The sequence below is a fragment of the Coturnix japonica genome, assembly GCF_001577835.2.
Source record: "Coturnix japonica isolate 7356 chromosome 5 unlocalized genomic scaffold, Coturnix japonica 2.1 chr5random2463, whole genome shotgun sequence".
Taxonomy (NCBI): Eukaryota; Metazoa; Chordata; class Aves; order Galliformes; family Phasianidae; genus Coturnix; species Coturnix japonica.
Window position 1 is genome coordinate 18,383 of NW_015439631.1, and position 19,312 is coordinate 37,694.

The window sequence follows — 19,312 nt, forward strand, 5'->3', positions numbered from 1 at the left end:
AGGCGGAGATACGAGTTTGGAACTAAGTACAAACACTCAAGAATCAGATGTAACTGAGAAAAATAGAGAATGGGTGATAGGACTAACAGTAGGAAAAACAATCTTCTCATCTTTGTTTATTTGCTTGGTTTGATAATGATTGTATTCCTTCATCTTTCTGACACATTTCTATCTTCCTAGAGGAGAAGATGAAAATTGTCTCCTTCTACTGCTTGGTTCTGTAATGTACCTCCACATTTTTGTTGGAATCATCAAGGAAAATATTGTAATTCTTTACTTCAAGGGCAGGGACTCATAAATTCAAATACATGCCTGCAGTGTAAGCTTTAAGTGTTGAACCCTGCTTGACTTGTTTTTATTGCTAAACAGACCCAGTTCACTCAGCCTTTCTTCATAGGGGAGATGCTCCAGGCCCTCACCATCTGTGTGGCCCTCGCTGGACTCTTTCCAAGAGATCCCTGTCTTTTTCATACTGGGGAGCCCAAACTGGACACAGGACTCCGATGAGGCCTACCAAGCACAGTAGAGGGGAGGATTGCCTCCCTGGCATGCTGGCCATGATATTTTTATTGCACCCAGAATTGCCAACTGGTCTTTTTGGCCAGTGAAGGGGCCACAATGCTGGTTGATTCCAACCTGTTCTCCAGGACCACCCATGTCCCTCTCTGCAGAGCTTCGCTCCAGCAGGTCATCCCCCCAAAATTACTCAACATCATCACACACGAAGGAGAAAAGAAACATACAACTGGAAAATGCTTTTGTGTCCTTTCAGTCACTGCCCATTTATAAAACAGGACAACATGTTTGTGTGGCTTTTAATTTTTTATGAAACACTTGAAAAATGTCCCAAAGCAACTCAGCTGGAGCTTCATTCATATCTCAGAGTTGTCATTTGTCCTGAAAATAGAAACAAACCATGGTAAAAAGAGTTCACATTTCCTTCTCAGGAGGACTAAAACAGCATTTAAAAATTTGGCTTTTGTAACTGCCGGTGTACTTTTTGTTGCAAAAATGGTGTTTCACGCACTTAAAGAGCTTCACAGGGACATAGCTAAAAATGCCTTAGCTTGATGGAGAAGGTCTCAGTCATACCCTGAAGTGATCCTTCTGCCATCCAGAGGAAGTATCTGCCTGTGTCATCTGCCAAAGTCAGCTAGCTAATCATAGGACATTTGTTGAGCATGGTCTCAGTCCTCCTGTTCCTCATGGAACTTCCCGGAGGTCCACGTGGTTGCCTCTATAGCTGTGTGTGTGCACCCATGGGGATGCTGGTTGGGCGGGTTTTAGGCTGCATCCAAAATTTTCCTTTTTTTTTTCTCAAGAACCACCAAGAAGCAGATGGAGAGCTGGCCAGTGGCAGTTTTCTTTTCAGTCCTCCATGCTGCTGCAACTTTCTCAAATGGACCTTGGCCCCATAGCTCTCCGATGACACAACAGCACAGCGAGGTTGATAAAGCATAGCTGACAGACTGCATCTTGCTGCAGGGTAAGGAGAAGAGATTTGTCAGTTCTCAGCTGACACAGGGTTATCCCTAGATGTCAGTCCGTAACAGGAACATGAATTCCTTAACTGCCAATGTTCTGCATGATGTTCTGATGTGGAATACCAACAACAGATATCACAGAACCACAACATTGCCCAGTGTCCTGGAAGCTCTCTCCCAAGCCTGAGGAACAGGCATGCGCTGCTCAGTGCCAAAAGCCCAGAGCTGCTCAGCATGGGATGTGGTAGGACACAGTAGTGGCAGTGAGTTCAGCTGCACCTTAGGCAGAAGGGTAAGGACAGCCAGCAGCAGCTCCCTTGGGAGATTTGTGTTGATGGGACCACACCTGAGCTTGAGTTGGAATTTAAGTAAAAATGAGTGATGCAAAACAATAACTTATAGCAACTGAGAAAAACAGAGATACAACAGGAAATCCCAAACATTAGAAGTTAAAGAGGTTTGCCAGTATCTTCATTTAAGCATTTTAAATGTAAAAAACACTGCAGTTTGATCCACCACCTAAAAAGCCCCGGAAGGCGGGATGCTGCAAAGCATCAAATGAGGTTACAAGACAGGGAAATATAATTGAGTTATATGTATTATCCTAGAAAAACTATTGTGAGATAATAAAAGTGCATCTGAATCCTTCATGCTGGATAAAACAGATCTGGACTATCTAATAAGTTGTAGTGCAATTTATCTTCACTATAAAAGTGATGGCATCCTGCCATATAGAATACTGAACTTGCATTAATTTACATTTTTTGCTAATAATAGCTATTAAAAAACAAATGAAGAGCAATCAAAGGATAGAGGTGTTCCTCACATCATCATCTTTATGCTGTGATTTTATGAAAAATCTAGGTGTCTCTATTCAGATTAATCAGTATTTATATTCCAGGGCACAGTTTTTAAGAATTCCAGTTTGATGCAATATAACCCTGGCTATTCAGCAGTATGCTGCAGAAGTAATAAGTCAACAGGCTCTGAACTGTTTTCCATTTGAGTTCCCCTCTCTTTTGAAATCTGTCCAAGCTTCTGTAGTATTATACCTGGTTCTGCAGTTTGGTGCAGCCAAATGCAAAGCTGAGAAGAGTGCTTTTAATGTAGGTGTGTGTGTTTTTTCTTAAACATAAAATAATGTACTAACTTACCTTGCATGTCAAACTTAGACATGCTGGCAGTTGCCAGCAAAATCATTAAAATAATGCAATAGTCTGAAATGCATTTTCACAATATCTTTTGATCCTTATCTAGCTAGAAATGCAAAAGCATTTAAAATAAACAAAAAGTTGTCAAGAACCATAAGGCAGTTTAATTAACATACACTGTTGTCATCCTTGATAATGGCAATCTCTAACCAAGTGTCTTGTTGACTTATGAGTTGTCTTTCTTAGAGCTTAACAAATATTTCTGTACAGAATGCTTTAGTCAAGAAATATCAGTATTCTAACACTAGAGAATTCAGTTTTCACTAACTGTTCTCTCTTTCATGCATAGTGGTCAAACTTTTGATGACTAACCTTACAATACTTTCTACTATGCTTTCCAGTACTTCATTCAGTATGTAATGTCAGAATGCTGATAGCAGATTTTAGCATAAGCATACACTGCAAGAACACAGCCGAGCTAAATCTCCTGACAGATCCTTTTTGCTAGTTTCATCTCTTATTTAAAGTTTCTGACAGCCTCAATTTGATATAATCTGCTCTTTCAAAATGCAGTTGGATAGATAGCATTACTTCCCAACTATTTGTCTGTTCTTCACTTGCGAGAACTGAATGTTTAAGAACCATTCCAAAAGTTTGTCACAGATGTCAAAAAGTTTATCGAAGAAGTCAGTTATTTACTTTGTCCCCTACTTCAGCTGAGTCACAGTCCTTCTTTCGGTGGTCATAAACATGTGAAATCACAGTAAAAGTCAGATTGCTCCTCGGGAGCTGTTCAAGTAAAAAAATGTGATGTGGCTCACAAGAAATCAGAGTAGTCATTCATAGAAAGTATTTCCTAAGCCTATGACCATTCAGTACTTTAGAAGGCTTTAAGAACATGAGTGATACCGCATTGGTCATCAGCAGTAAAAATGACTTTGGATTACCTACACGTGGCAGGAAAGTCTCCTGTGTTTCTCATCATTCCTATACTTGACTCAGAACACAAGAAAATAAAAAGAATTGAGTAAATGCAGCTTACCAGATGCAGAATGGGAGCAGTGAGGCCGAAACCCACAATAATCAGCACAGAACTCGCTCAGTTTGCCTTCATGAACATCTGATTTCGGATCCTTTTTTTTCTCACTCTCATATGAATAAAGTTTATCCAGTTCCATTATCACAGCTGACTTTGTAAGTCTGTCTCGGCATAACCCAAAATATAAACAAAGTGCAATTGAAGAAATTGCCTTAAGCTCAGCTTTCCCAAGCTCGCAATCTGAGGGGAAAAGCCCAATTCATGTGCTAAAGCATAACATGTATTTCTTCAAGCTGTAATGCTTTTACCTTTATTAATTCGGGAACCATATTTCTATGAGGCCATTCTGCAGAAATTACTAAGTATTGCAGCTCCTCTCTACGGTAGATAACTTCTTCAAAAAGCTCTTCTGGTCTCGGAGTGACAACAATAATACAGTATTTCTGTGGGGCTGGTACAAAAATGGAAAGGATAAGTGAAGACGTCCATACCTGCTAAGTTCTGGATTAACTTTAAGAGCGCTTTTAATTCCTAATTTGTTCGCCCACCAAGTCCAGCAGGAAGTGTTAGCGCATAGTTCCTACATGAAATTTAGGATGCTGTTAATATGGATTAAGTCTTTAGAAACTTCATACTGTGCTTACCTGGATACTTGTGATCTTTCCTGGGTATGCAAGCAAGTTCACCTCCTATACAAAAAAAAAAAAAAAAAAAAGCGTTCTCTGAATCTCATTATGCCCATTGGGAACTACAGATAATTGTTCTAAATGAGAAACAAGATAATTACCTTCCTCAAAAAAGGCTGAACAGAGTTCAGAGTTCTCTGCTCTCATATTACAGAGTGAAAATGCCCACAATTTATAATATGGGAGAGTCTACAGACTATTGTGTTGCATCTGCTTAGACACGTGCTATCTTCATTCAAATACAGATTCATCAATCAGAAGGAAGAAAATACAAGTGCTGAGAGCCTTATCTCCTAATTGCTTTTCGCATAGCTGACTGCATTTTTCAGCAAGCCTACCCTACTTCAACAGCCACTTGCAAGGCCTTTGTTATGTGGTCAGAAACTTGATTAAGCGTCAATCTGGACACAAGGGTGAAGGCTCTGGTAGGCTGCAAGGAAAGTATTGAATCTGTCTCCACGTTATTCAGCGAAAAGAATAAAGAGTGGTGGAAGGTAAGAGAAATAGTTAAGACATGCATTTACCATTTAAGTTCCAATGCATTTGTCTCATTCATAGATGTATTTGTTTTCACAATGTGGAAAGTGTGAGAAAAGACTGCAGCATTCTTAATTCTGGCAAAAAAAAAAAATCCCACAAAACTGAGTAGGTAAGTGCACACAAAGACCCTGTTTCTATGAGGATACCTATGCACCTTTAAGTGGGGTGCAGGTATTAGATAATGACCCATCACACCAAGGGCCAAACTGAATTTCTGTATCCTTACCTTTGCACACTACAATAACAGCAGCTGACTCAAAATCTCTGCTCTGTGACTCTCCTTCCTAGGCCATGCTGCAACACTGATCATTTCAAACGTATTCACATATTTCCATGAGCAAGAATAAAAACCTGCGCCAAAGATGCTTCAGCAAACAGAAGGAACTGGATTTGCAAGGGGAAGGAAAAGTGATTTTAACTAATAGAGAAAAAAACAAAACAAAAAAACATTATGCTGGAATGAATCAGAATTGTTTTCCAACAGCTAAAAAAGTGTCAGCTATCACTGTATATTTTTAATCATATATTTTACATTAATTGAAGAGTTATCCATTTAGATTTCCACAGATGTGGTTGACCACATTATACAAACCCAGGAATACCTCAGATTGCCTAAGTTAATTCAGACACAACTCAGATCTAATTATTTTACTATACGAGCTTTGCCGTATTTGAGCTGGTTGAGAAGCAAAGTAATTCTGGCTACATTCTGTAAATCTCTATCATTTTACCACCACAAGGGAGCAATGACTACGCTTTGCAACCAATCATCAATAATATCCCCTAGTCAATCAACTAACGAACCTCATAAAAGCTTCTCGAGAGTCTTTTACATTTCATTTTCTTATTTAAGGTTGTTGGGAAGAAAAAAATTAATTCTGAATTGACTATCCCATAGCAACTCAATTCACCTTAGAATTTACTGCAATATTCAGTGAAGTCCTATTCTAAAACAGGACACAGCAACAATTGTTCTTGCGGGAAGAGAAATGAAGCAGTTAAGTAAACAGGATCAGCACCATCCTCACGCAACTATCTTCACATTATTATAGAAAGTATAGTTAGGAAATCCATTAACATCAACACCGCTAATGTATCGGTGGCGTCCAAGAGAGTGCGTCGAAAGGGCTTTTTGAGAGGTCGCTGTATGGCGTGCCTAAGTTCGTTCTGCGCGGCTCTCTGAGAACAGATAAATCTAAAGTAATTAACAGGACCTACGTCTACACTTCTTAGGTAGTGATCTAGGCCAGGCAACGAAACACCACACATACGTGTCTAGTGACGAACAACCACGCAGGTGCTGTAGTTCTAACCAAGCAATGATTGGTTCGCAGCCTAAATTAAGGCTTGAAAGTCAATTAAAAAAAACGACAAAGTAAGTCTACCCAGTAAAGGCGAAAGACAGTTTATCTTCCGAGTCATCTCAAAGTTACTAGAGGTCAAACTTCAAAATTTTTGGCTGCTTGGGGTTACTAGAGGTCACCCAATTAGCCCTTTGGGGTCACGTGAGTTCAAATTTGGCCTCTTGGGGTTACTAGAGGTCAAACTTCAAAATTTTTGGCTGCTTGGGGTCACTTGAGGTCACCCAATTAGCCCTTTGGGGTCATGTGAGGTCAAATTCGGCCCCTTGGGGTTACTAGAGGTCAAACTCCAGAATTTTTGGCTGCTTGGGGTCACTTGAGGTCACCCAATTAGCCCTTTGGGGTCATGTGAGGTCAAATTTGACCTGCTTGGGGTTACTAGAGGTCAAACTTCAAAATTTTTGGCTGCTTGGGGTCACATAAACCTCAACTGAGACACAAACTCCACTAAGGTACCTCTCGCCTCCACTGCCGACCCTTCAATGAGATCTCGGAGGGGGTGGATCCTGGCTCCACCCCTTCCAGTCACTAATCTGTATTGCGTACACCTGAGCTCTCCCGGGTTGGCCCTGCCTTCCCACCAGGTGTTCGATCACGGCTTCCAGGGGAGCCAATTTTCTATTATTTTGTTTAACATTTTTTTACTTTAAACAAACAATCACCACGTATGATTGCATACACACTGTAAGCCGTTTCTAAGTGAGGAACGAAGCACTGATGTGGCGTCACGGCGCTCTCTCTAGAGCTCACTCCGTGACACCGGGAACAAACGCAGGGAGACAAGGAACAAAAGCATCTCCCTTCTAGAACGGCACGATGCGACGAGGCCCAGACGCGTGCGCTGCGGGTGAGAGGAAGGGCAGGAAGATTGCGAATGGGTCTAGGAAGGGAAAAAAAAAAAAAAAAAAAAAAAAAAAATTGCTACGAGAAGGAACGGCAGTTTAATAAACCCAATATCACAAAACAATAGCGAGAGACTCTCAATACGGAGAAAACCGAGTCCCAATCTCAACGCCGGGATGTCGGAGAAGTTCCGACCGCGCCGTCTCTTCGCTGGGAACCGGACGAAAAAAAAACCCCGTCCCCGTCCGACCTCCCCTCCGGTACCGCCCCTTCCCCTTCCCCCCCCCGCCCCTAATGCCCAATTAAGGCGGACCGCAAAAGAGAGAGAAAACAATGTCCCCTTCACTCCCGGTATCCCACAAGGTGTTGTGATGTGGAATAGCAACAGCGACCAAATTAAACAACCCTAACGAGCGGTTGTTGATCTGGAGTGCTTTGGATAAAACTTCCCTTTTAGGTTTGGAAAAGTCTCCGTTGTACCAGTAATCCGTCGGATCCTCTGGTGAACACGTCACTTAATTCACGTACAGTTTAATACTCTTCTCCTCACTAACGCTCTACTAAACACGTACAAAACTTCAGACCACTTACTTGCCTTGAAGTACAACACCGCAATTGGCAGGACCCTGCAATGACACAAACAAAAGAAACACAAAACCAAACACACGCTCACTATGGTGAAGTTTAGCCAACACGAGGTCTTTAATAGCACATAGGCCACATTACTGATGCGCCGCAGAAAGTAATCATTTACTGTGGAAGTCACATTCTCTGGCTTCGTTGTGAAACACGATCCAGGTTCATTGGAAGCCTGTAACTGTACACGGCTGCTGAACAGTCACTGTCTTCTTCAGGTATCCTATTATAAAAACAGATTCTCTAGGCAATGGGAAATAATTCTGATTTTGAGGCTGCCATTTTTGTACCACTTCAGTCGAACACAAAATACTATTCTACAAGAACTTCGAAGAATAAAAGCCTGTGTCTTTAACTGCTACTTATTACTTACTCTAACAGAGATAGAGGACAAGAAACGCTGATCTATTATACCTGGCAGTACCTACAAGTGAACTGGCTTGTATCACGACTAGAACAAGTCTCAAACCTACATTTGATCGCTACGTTTCTTTCCAGTGAAGTGGCTGAGTGTCCGTGAATGGTTTCTGATGCTGCGGACAGTTGGCCGCGGCTAAAGGACGCACCTGGCCGTTCTCTCGGCGCTCCTTTTCATCGCGAACTACAGGTAGAAATCTCTGACACCAAAAGAACGGGGAGATAAATCGCTTACATATTCTGTCCTGAGAAAAATAGGCTCGGCTTGAGAACATTAACTTCCTGTCAATTACAATAAATACTTACTGATTTGAGTAGTGGCAAATAATAACATTAAAAATATATATATTCTTTGGGAAAACACTTTTCTTCACCCTGTTTCCTACGCTGCAGTTCTCACTAAGAACGTCCTCATTCTTATTAGTTCTGGGTCGTGGGTTGTGCTCAAACTCGTCTGCGGCAGAGTAGACAGTGAAGGACTATGTCGTGTTTTCTCCCTTCTCTCCCTCCTTTTTCCTGATCCGTTGTGTGTCCCCTGTACGCTGCCGTCTCTCTGGGGTGAACCCGATTCGGCGGCCGCTCGTCCGTGGGCGGCGGTCCCTTTGATGAAGTGACTCCTCTCGGGTGCATTATCTGGGTGCGCGTCGCCCGCTCCGCCGTGGCGCGTCTCCGTCTCCGACCTTCACGATCCCCCCGCTCCTTTTCACTCGTGTCGTATCCCCGTCCGGTTCTGCCGGCAGAGAAACGCCGCCAAACTAAGTACGGGAAAGCGGGTAGCCGACTCAGTAGGAGTGATAAACAAGCTTCCGCTTTATTGCCCGAAAAGCCATAATTTGACAGCAGACCGCAGCCGCTGCTCTGTGAAGTCCTTATCTCGATCCGTAGCTGCTGCTCTGTACAATCCTGCTTGTACCGCAACGCGGTTCTTTCTGTCCTTTCTTACATTCCTTTTCACCGGCAGCTCCGCTCACAAAATAATCCAGATCCCGGGTCACAGGCTGTTACTCGGTGCTATTCCTAATTCGTGAATGATGACACGGTCTGATCAAATTGCCGTACAAACGGAAATATTGTAAAACAGAAAAACATTTATGTCACATACGGACATCTGAGAAAATATCTCAATATTGATTTAAAAAAAACAACAACAACAAAAAAAAACCCACTTATACTGTAACCCTGACTTTTAGCAAAAACATAAATCTGTTTCTTTGTATTTTAAGTGACATTAAAGCCAAGTTTCCTGCGCTCTCACCCAGAGTGGAACGCATTTGAATCGATGTAAAACATGTTTACATTTAATGACATAATTCCTTATCATCTCCACAAGATTCTCTGCTAGAATCAAGACACTAAGTGAACCTTTTGGTCCCTCATATTGCCCAGGTGAGGGCCAAAATGTCATAATTTACCATCAAAAATTTCTATTACATTGAGACTTTAAATACAGTGAATTGGAAATTCGTGTTGTCCCTGGAAAACCATTAAAAGAGAGATCCCGGGAGAAGTGGAAGCTGGCCCAATTCTCCGGTGCTGTGGGATATACGCCCCCGTGTGGCTCTCCAGTCCCGGCTTCCAGGCTCGTGCGGCAATCGGAACACAAGTGGCTGCTTAACGGGCAGGAGCCCTAATACGAACATAAGGGAATGGGCAGCGGCAGCGGCCGAGCTGCCTGGAAGTGTGCGAGGTGAATATATCCAATAGTTTCCCGGTCTGCGCAGGGCCGGTTATGTGATACGCTGTTCAAACTGAGAGACCTGTTTCTCTGTTGGAAATAGCTCAGAGAAAGCTGGCAATACATGAAGGTACTATCCCTAAGGAAACAAGATGGAATAAGGTACCTTTGTTTCAAACAAGGAGAATAAAGTGAAGAATCAGAATTCCCATTTTAGAATAGCCATTGCTTTGGTTTTATTCTCGGTGACAGTAATCTATTTTACTGCTTACTTAGTACCGTGCCATTTAAAAGAACTATTGAACAAATGCTCTCTTGTGGTGTGGGAGAAAACCTGCCATTTTCACTCATCTAAAAGACAGGTTGTGAGTGTATCTGAAGAACAGCTTAGTTAGTCCACAGAAAAATATCACATTGTACAAAATCCAGCCACTTGTGAGCTTTGTTACCAGCATTTAACCACAGGAGAAAAAAAAACTAAAGAAAAAACAATGCATAAGATAATACATGTATGTGAAAAAAGAGTGACCTGTGATGCTGGAAATCGCTGCAGGCTTCCCCAGTTCTTCATAGGTATGTGACAAAGTGCTTCCCTCCAGACATTTTTATTCTGTCTTTATTTATTTACTCTTAAAGGGAAATTGAGCTGTACTGTATACATACATAGAACAATAAGGCCAAGTGGTACACAGGTGAACCGGACGACATATCATTTTTCACCATGAAGGCTAATTACAAACATCAAGTTTGGTATTTTATGAAATACGCTGAAAAATGTTCTACTGTTTTGTCAGCCTCCAGCAGAGAGTTACTTCTCCGGAGAAAACAAGATTTTCAAGGCTTTTACTCTAACAACAAAATGAAAAACATGAAGGAATGCAATTTTATTGTGGATCACCAAATACATGGTCTTTACTCACTAACTGTTTCCTTAGATTTCCCTCATCCTCCTGTCTTGCAGAACTGAATTCTATCACCTGTTAGGATATAAAGCAGGTATGTTTAATAAAGAGAAGTGTACACAGCCCCAGCATAACACGGCCCTGTGTCCATCTGGGCACGTGCCCCTCTGTCAGCTCGCTCTCTTCCCTTCTAAATCATTAATTGTCTCCTGTCCTCTTCAGAGTATTTTACAGGTTTTGACTTGGGTTCAGAGATTTTAAGTTAACCACCTGGAATTGAAGCCTTCTTCACCTGCCTGTTCTGCCACCTGATCTATCATCTTTTTTTCTGTTCCTGTAAAATGTTACTATTCTGATGTCCTTTACAACATATCACAGCCATTGGTACATTTACATCGTGATGTTTTCCTTGTGTGTGACCGGCTGGAATGCGCAGCTTCACTTGTTTCAAAGCAGCCGTGTAATACCAGTTGTCTGGGAGTTCCGCTAAGGAATGATACTGGGTAGACAATATTAGTCACAATTATTTCTACATCACCCTGCTCTACCAGGATGGCCTGGTATTTCAGGGATCTTTGGGGTGACAGCCAGTGTCCCCCTTTTGCCTCCAATACAGTAAACGCTGTATGAGATATTAAAACCGGTATCCTTTGGCTTCAGATAAAAGTGCATTAATACATACAGTCGTGTGAAATTTCCTACAAATTTCTAAACACTGTGACTTGTTTCCTTATAGGCTTTTATTTTCAAATGACAGCATTTTCCTGAAGGTGCACCTTTAGCAGGTACTGAAAAGTAACAAGAATACCTGTGCCTCACAATATTCATTGTTGCTTCCCTAATAGAAATAGATCTTTCTAAGGCAGATCACTGTTTTCTTGATGTAACTATCTTGGGGCCATTTTCCCACTATGAGTCAGGATTACATTTAATATTGGGCCTAATGTCTACTTAATTGTCATTTTGGTTTGGAATACATGCAACAGCTTTCTTTTTACACAGTATAATTTTTGTAACATTTGCATATTTTCATTCTTTCTCCTCTACATCTTAGATACAGAAATGCTATGTTTAAATAGCAAGCTTCATTTATATCTAAAGCAAATAGAAGCTTAAGAGCATATAGATACGGGCTAACAAATACCTGATACACTTGGTTTTAAGGTAGTTCTTTCTACAGCTATAAGGACTCATTTATTTGGAAAAAAGTGGAGGCACAGATGATCGCAGAGATTATAATGCATATAATTCAGGTTTCTATAATATTCTCATTTGTGCTTTTAACTTGTACCGAAGCTTAATCCTTCTTTGGTTAGTTGGGCTTCATTAATTCTGGATCCACTGTATATACAGCACATACAAAACAAACAAACAAACAAAAAAACCCAAATAATTAAAAACCCCACAAAAAGACCTCTTACCTCTTTCCATCAAAACCATCCCATAACTTCTATGAGGAAAACAACTCATCATTCAAAGGGAATGATTTCTTACCAGGGTTTTCTTACTGCCATGTTCGCACCAATTAACAGCAGAGGGGCTGCCACTACTTCATCTTCTGAGTCTTACACACTCTTTAACACAGAAATACATGTCCAACAGAAAACAAACCCACTGACTACAGCATTCTTAGTGACCTGTGGGTTCAAGCCAGTTTCATAAGAGCCCAGTTTCATAAGAGAGTCCTGCTGTTAAAGTATCATAACCAATACGAGAGTTTGCAGAGAGAGAGAGAAATAGATTCACTTCTAAGAATGTACTGGGAGGAGGGATGGGAAGGGAAAGGGGAAAAACTGCTTAACTTATTTAAGGAACCATAGCCAGAAAAGTGTGGATTAATCCAAATACAGTTCACAGATCAGGCCCTTCAAATAACTGCCACAAGGGAGGACAAGAACCAGATAACTGCCAGCTGTTCAGCTTTGGCAAACAAGCACAGAATCATAAAATCACCAAGGCTGGAAAAGACCTAAAAAGATCATCCAGCCCAACCGTTCACCTATTACCAATAGCTCCCACTAAACCACATCCCTCAGCCCAACATCCAATTGATCCTGGAAGCAGATCCCTCAGTCACAAACTGGCACAAACTCACAGTCAGAGGCAAGTCCTGGCCTTCCTGCTAAGGACCTTCGCCACCTCAAGTGCCCACGACGGTTCCTCCTCGGTATATTCCAGCTCAGTTTTTGCACTCCCCACAGTTCACTCACAGCAGCTCTTTATCCTTCCATGGCCCTTCCCAAATTCATGATTTACGCAGCTCAAAGCAGACAGAGAAACTACCGCTCTGAAGGTGTCTGAAACACCCTCAAATCACATGTCTTTGAAGGCTTAAGAGCAACAGCAGACAACAAGGCTGTTTTTTTTCCTCCTGTCTTTTCCTGTATACAAAGTAACTCGGCCTTAGGGAAAGCTGCTGATGTAGCAACTGTCCTGGCACACAAGCTAGACTTAAGGGAAAAAAAAGCAGCTTCAGTAGTTCAGCAGTGTAGCTTAAGGCTTAAACAGCAAGCTGAAAGTAAAGGTGTTACATGCACCTTATTCTTCAAAATATTTTCTAACAAAAAGGATGCTACTTATTATCTAGAATTGAACTACTTCTGTGCTGTATCATTAGCTCCACTGAAGGATAAAACCTCTTCTGGTATGATTTCTCTAATGCATTTGAATAACTAAAACATTATTCAGACTTTCAAAAAGACATAATAAAAAACAGACAAAAAACAATCTACACATTTACACCATGTATGTGTGTGGCATGATAAGAGGAAAAAGAAAAGTTGACCAATTTTTTTAAAAAATGTATATAAAAACACATAGATTCAGCAAGAACAGCACGCAACTATAGTTGCTTAGGAGAGACAACTCTACAGGCCAATCCAATAATAGCCTCTCACCACAGATGAGAGGTTGGTAGGGAGTTAGTTCTCACTGAGTGATTCCTCAGTCAGTTCTATTCAAACAAGCTTGGATTGAGCTAAACAGATTAATAATCAGCTTTTAGAACAAGAATTTGATTTGTCCTTCCTCAGCCTGAGCAGATGTCTAAATCTTCACTGTTCCTTTAAAGACTTCAAACAAATTTCCTCAAGCTTTTCACACAAACACATCCACAACACATAAAACTCAATGCTACTGCCCCTCACCCACCTCTATACTCCTGAAAAATATGTATATAAAGACATATTCTGTTTAAAAGTTGAATCAATATTCTTAGTATGGAGTATCTACTAAAGAAATTACTAAGGCAAGGAAAAAAAACCAGGCAGGAACAGTTTGTGTCTCAGTGCTTCATGTACTCATTAAGAAAAAAAAGTGCATGTACTCAAGAATATGAAAAAACCCTTCAGTGCTAGCATTTCAAACTAAGCATTTCAAACCTGATGTTGAAACTGGTTATCTCAGCAGTTTCTGTCTTTCTTGGTTTCGTGGTGCTGTTTAGGGTCTTTATCCCTGAGGTGTTAACATTGATTTTCACTCAGTATCGTCCTTTCAATCTTTCCACCTTCAGCAATGACAAAAAGGCACTTAGTTCAGCAGTGTTTATTTACTTACACCTGTAAATTACAGTAACTGTACTTACTGTTGTAGGTCTGCAGAGGTTGGAATTCCCTTAAGCATCAGCTGCTTCCAGTAAAATCTCTTAGCTTAAGAAACAGAGATAGAATAGATCCTTGTGCTTCCCCGCTGCATTTTAAAATGCATCTAACGAGCTAAACATTTAAATCCCTTTCTTGTTTTTAGCTAAGAAGATACATCCGTGGGATTCATTTCTTCCATTGACCTCAGTGAGGCTGAGTGACCTAAAGCATTAATATGGAAAGTGGTCTAAAAGTCAAATACTGGATGATAATAAATAAAAATCATAAAAGCATTTCAGCGGGGAAACAGCTATGTGTTCTTTTAGAATAGAAATATAAAAATAATTAAAAATAATTAAAAATAATTAAAAATAATAACCTGTGACACAGTACCTGAAGAGACCTTTTCCTCACAATTTCACACAACGATTCTCTCACCAACTCTGACCTCATCTGCCAACATCACTCAGAAATCATTCTTTTTTTCTTTTACATTAAGTTCAAAAATACAACTTGCATTTTCTTGACAAGATTATAATATTGGATCTCTTCCCTGCATACACTGATACTTCACACATTGATTAGGGCCAGCTAGCTGCAAAATCTGCAATAAGATAACATTCAAAGGAAAAGAACCAATGAAGCACCAGCAAGGAGAACCACATTAAGAATTGGTGGGGAATCAGGCACATAACCACCCCTGAGCACATCCCATTCACCCCATAAACTCAAAAAAAAATGTCAAGCATTTGGCAGAACACTGAAAAAGTGCAATGGAAGAAGAACTCAGCAAAAACGTTCCTGAAAGTGAGGCAACTTAACTGGCAGAAAACCTTAATCAGAGCCAGCTTGACAGAGAACGAGGGCAGATTATGGGAAGAGCTGGGCCGTATCAGTAACCACTACACCCCAAATAAAGGCCACCAAAACCCACAGCTGACAAAAAAGGATCTTACCTATGCATGGAGGAAAGAAACAAATGGCAGCTGGCAATCCAACCACTAAGAAGCAGCTTCATGCAAACAGCTATGGAATGTAATACCAAAATTCAAAGAAGGCAAGAGATTAAAGGCAGATATCATTATAAAAACCAAGCAAACAGATTTTATTCTCAAAGGACCATGGCAACAATAAGGAGCTAACAAGCAAAACACACATGACAACTGAGTTTACTACAAACAAATTGACAGTTAACAGCAATAACTTCTTGCTCTCTCCTGCCACCCAGGTCCCTGTGCCTCTTCTTTCGTCTGCAGCAGCTCCTGAAACATAAGCAGGGTTACCATTAGTCATGCAGAGCAACAGGCCCCCCCACATGAAGGAAAAGGGAAACACTACATTGCAAAGGAACTCAACACCCGACCGCCTGGATATAGAAGGACTTACAAACACAACCCCAAATTCATGACGGCAAAAAATGCTTTGAGCAACCCTTCTCAGCCCTCTCTGGACTCACGTGGTCGATCAGCCAGGGTTCGCAGGGATCACGGAGGCGGGCAGACTGGGCAAATGAGGCTGAGCTACACAAAAAAATCAGCAGCCGAAGGAGTCTCTTCCCTGCTACAGGGACCCTCAATCCACTGCCTCCATTGCAAAGGGCCCGGGACTACGGGGCACGCTCGCTCCCTGAATTACAGAGGCACCCCCATCCCTACGGCCGAGGGAGGCTCGCTCTCTTCCAGTTTGGCACCCCGCTAACGGCGGTTCACCTAACACAGGGCTGCCAGCAGAGCCACTAGCGCTCACACACCAGATGCCTAGTTAGCAAGGCGGTGGACGACACCCCTGGAGCACGACGCCGCGGTTTCCCCCCAGCGGCGGGAACAACTCTCGGAAGCCAGGCAGCGGGGCAAAACAGGCTAAAGACCGCAGTCAGAATCCCAGACCCGATTATTCCAGGGAGGGCGCAAGCCCAACCCCACATCTCGCAGCCCCGTGCCTCTGAAAGGCCGGGGCCGCATTCCCGCCTGAGTACAGGGGGTCTCTCAGAAAGCATCTCACCAAGCACAGGGGGCACGCACAGCCCTGCCTACAGGACGGCGCCCCACACCTCGAGCCATCATGCAGAAGTGGACCCACGTGGGCACGCGAGAGCTCCCACCACGCGGCGTGATCTACAGTGCGCGGCCGAGCCGAGCAGCAAACGATCACAACATCACCACGTCTGTGAGCCACCACAGGGAACAAAACTCAAGCCCACCACAGCGGAGTCATACCCACAAAAAGCAGAACCTCAACCTGCCGACCCGTCTATATGGGACGAGGGGGTCATCACCCAAAGGCTGGACGACTAAAAGCAGGGTCCGCTTGCAACGCCGCTAGCCTCCCCCACACCTGATTAACAAGGCGGGCGCTGGAGCCCACAGTTGGGAGGTCACGAGCTTCGGCTTGGGACTCAGCACTTAAGACAGGCTCAGCCCTGCTATCAGCAGCCTCAGCCGAGCTGAATACCGGGGTGTTGGCTCATGATCTGTACATGAAGTAGAGATGGGAGAAGGACAGGACGACTCGCTGCGCTCGTGAGGACTAAGAGGACACTCCTTTTGTTGCATGCACAAGTCACTCCGTTCCCCCGCTAGAGATCAAAGCAAGCGTGCAGCCAGTGCTTTTGTGGGGGGCATAAAGGAAAGCTCACTTTGCTCATTCACTTCACGAAACCAGACAAGGAGAAGGAATGGGAGACACGCGGACACACCATGCGACTTTCCAGGTGAAGGGAAGCGAACAAGCACGGGGTGCAGCCAACTGACTGGGGGAAGGGAGAGACCCCGCAACCGACGTGGAGCAACACCCGAACAAGAGCCTGTGAACTGTACTAGGCTCACGGAGGCCATGGACCTCAGACGTGCCAAGGCTTCCGCGAGCTATAGACAGAGAGCCAGAAGCGCCCTGACGCACGGACCCCGAGACAGGGGCGCGTCGCAGTTGACTGGCACCTTCCAGGGCAACGATGATCCGAGGAGGAACGAGGAGGAAGAGGCAGAAGCGCACTACCTGATTACAGAGGCCGCGGGGCCGCAGGCTCGGTTCGCCACTCAGGGTGCGGGAGGAGAGGTGGCTCGTCGCCCTCCTTTACAGGGCCACGCTCCCAGGGCAGAGCGCAAGAGCAGCAAGGCCAAAAATGCCAACGACTACAGCAAAAACGCCGGAGCCGCTGCGTACAGGAAAGATCGCACCAGCACAAAGCGGCCTGACACCAAGACCCGCGCAGCACGTTCAATTCAAGAATGGGACAGGCCCGCTCTAGGACAGGAGGTGCTTGCCCAGAATGCCGTTCTCTTTCCCCCCGCATTGCAGGCTTCTGTCCTCTTCTTTCCTCCTCCTTCCTTCCTCTCCCCGCGGTCCTCCTCTTCTTCTTCTTCCTCCTGTTCTTCCTCTTCTTCCTATTCCTCCTCAAACCGCGTCTTCTCTCTCCGGCAGCAGATCCTGAAATAAGTGGCACGACACCTTTAGACCCGAGCAGCAGCAAACCCACCACCTGAAGGAGCGAAACCCAAAGTACCAAAGAACGCGGCACAAGACTGCCCAGCCAAGGGGGAAAGTCCGTGCATGCGGCAGCCCGCTCCCGAGTCCTTGCTCAGCCGAAACAGCTTAGATGGCTGCTGTTCTCACCCACGTGGCACGCGTTGCAGAGAGGCTCAGCCGGTGGGGGGTGGCGCAGGATTCACGGGGCGGCAGACTGGCAGAGATGGAGCTGGCGAGCGACAAAAAGCAGGCAGCGAAGGTAATGCTTCCCTGCTTACAGGGACCCTCATCACTGGCCTCCATTGCAAGAAGGGCCCGGAGCGGCGGGCACGCTCGCTCCCTGAAACAGGGCAGCCACCTCGCAGTCCGTTGGACGGCCGAGGAGGCTCCTCTCTCCCAGATCTCGGCAACCCGCCTAACGGGGCGCCCCGTCAACCTACACAGGCTGCCAGCAGCAGCACTAGCGCTCAACCAGCACACCAGAAGCCTGAATAACAGCGGGGGGGACAACACCCCTGAGCCACAGGAGCCCGGTTTCCCCCGCAGCGGCCCCGGGAACAACTCTCGGAAAGCCAGCAGCGCGGGCAAAAACAGCCTAAAGACCGGCAGTCAGACATCCGCAAGAACGTCGAGTGTATTCCAGAGGGCGCCAAGCCCAACCCCCACATCGTCGCAGCCCCTTGCACTCTGGAAAGGGCGGGGCCGCGTATTCCCGCTACTGGGAGTATCAGGTCTCTCAGGAAAGCGATCCCACCAAGCAGCAGGGGCACGCACAGCCCTGCCTACAGGACGGCGCGCCAGCACCTCACCACATCACTGCAGGGAAGCCCCGGGAGCACGTCAGCTTCCCACCAACGCACGAGGCTAACAGGCGCTCCGCCCGCAGACATAAACATCACAAGCATTCACCCAGCGTCTTTAGCACCAAAACAGGCAACAAAACCTCGACCCACCAAGCTGCGGGAAGTTCATTACCGCCACAAAAGCGAGAACCTCAAACCTGTGCACCCCTGGAGTGGACAGGATGGTCATCCCCACCAGACTGGACGAACTAAAAGCAGCCTGACATGCAACGCCGCAGCCTCCCCACACTGATTACAGGCGGCACATTGGGACGGTCAGGCTTCGGACTTTGGACTCAAAGCACTAGGAACAGGCTCAAGCCCTGGCTAGCGAGGCAACCTCAGCCACTTAACGTATCGGTGTGCCTTCTGATCGTGTACTAAGAAAAGGAGAACAGGACACTCGCTGCACTCGGGGACTGAGAGAGGGAGAACACCGCCCTTTTTTTGGCATGCCACCAAAATCCTCACTCCCCCTAGGAAGTCAAAGCTAAGCTGCAGCCATCTTTGTGGGGGCCTAAAGGGAAAGCTCACTTGCTCAGTCACTCCACAAACTCAGTCAAGGAAAGGGAAAGGAACACACACACACACGTGACTTTCCAGAAAGGAAGGACAAACATGGTGCAAGGCCGACTACTGAATAAAGCCCACAAAGCCGGACGGAGCAACACACAAAGAAGTCCTGCTGAG

The 19,312-nt window shown here is 44.4% G+C and overlaps 1 long non-coding RNA gene across 1 annotated transcript; it reads right to left on the minus strand.

Moving 5' to 3' along the window:
* Positions 1-1,370: 1,370 nt before the first annotated feature.
* LOC107306876 lies at positions 1,371-4,370 on the minus strand. Its single transcript, XR_001552284.2, has 4 exons — positions 4,319-4,370; positions 3,983-4,125; positions 3,678-3,835; positions 1,371-1,479 (listed from the first exon to the last, which is right to left on the minus strand). It is a non-coding gene; the product is annotated as an uncharacterized LOC107306876 (long non-coding RNA).
* Between the last annotated feature and the right edge of the window lie 14,942 nt (positions 4,371-19,312).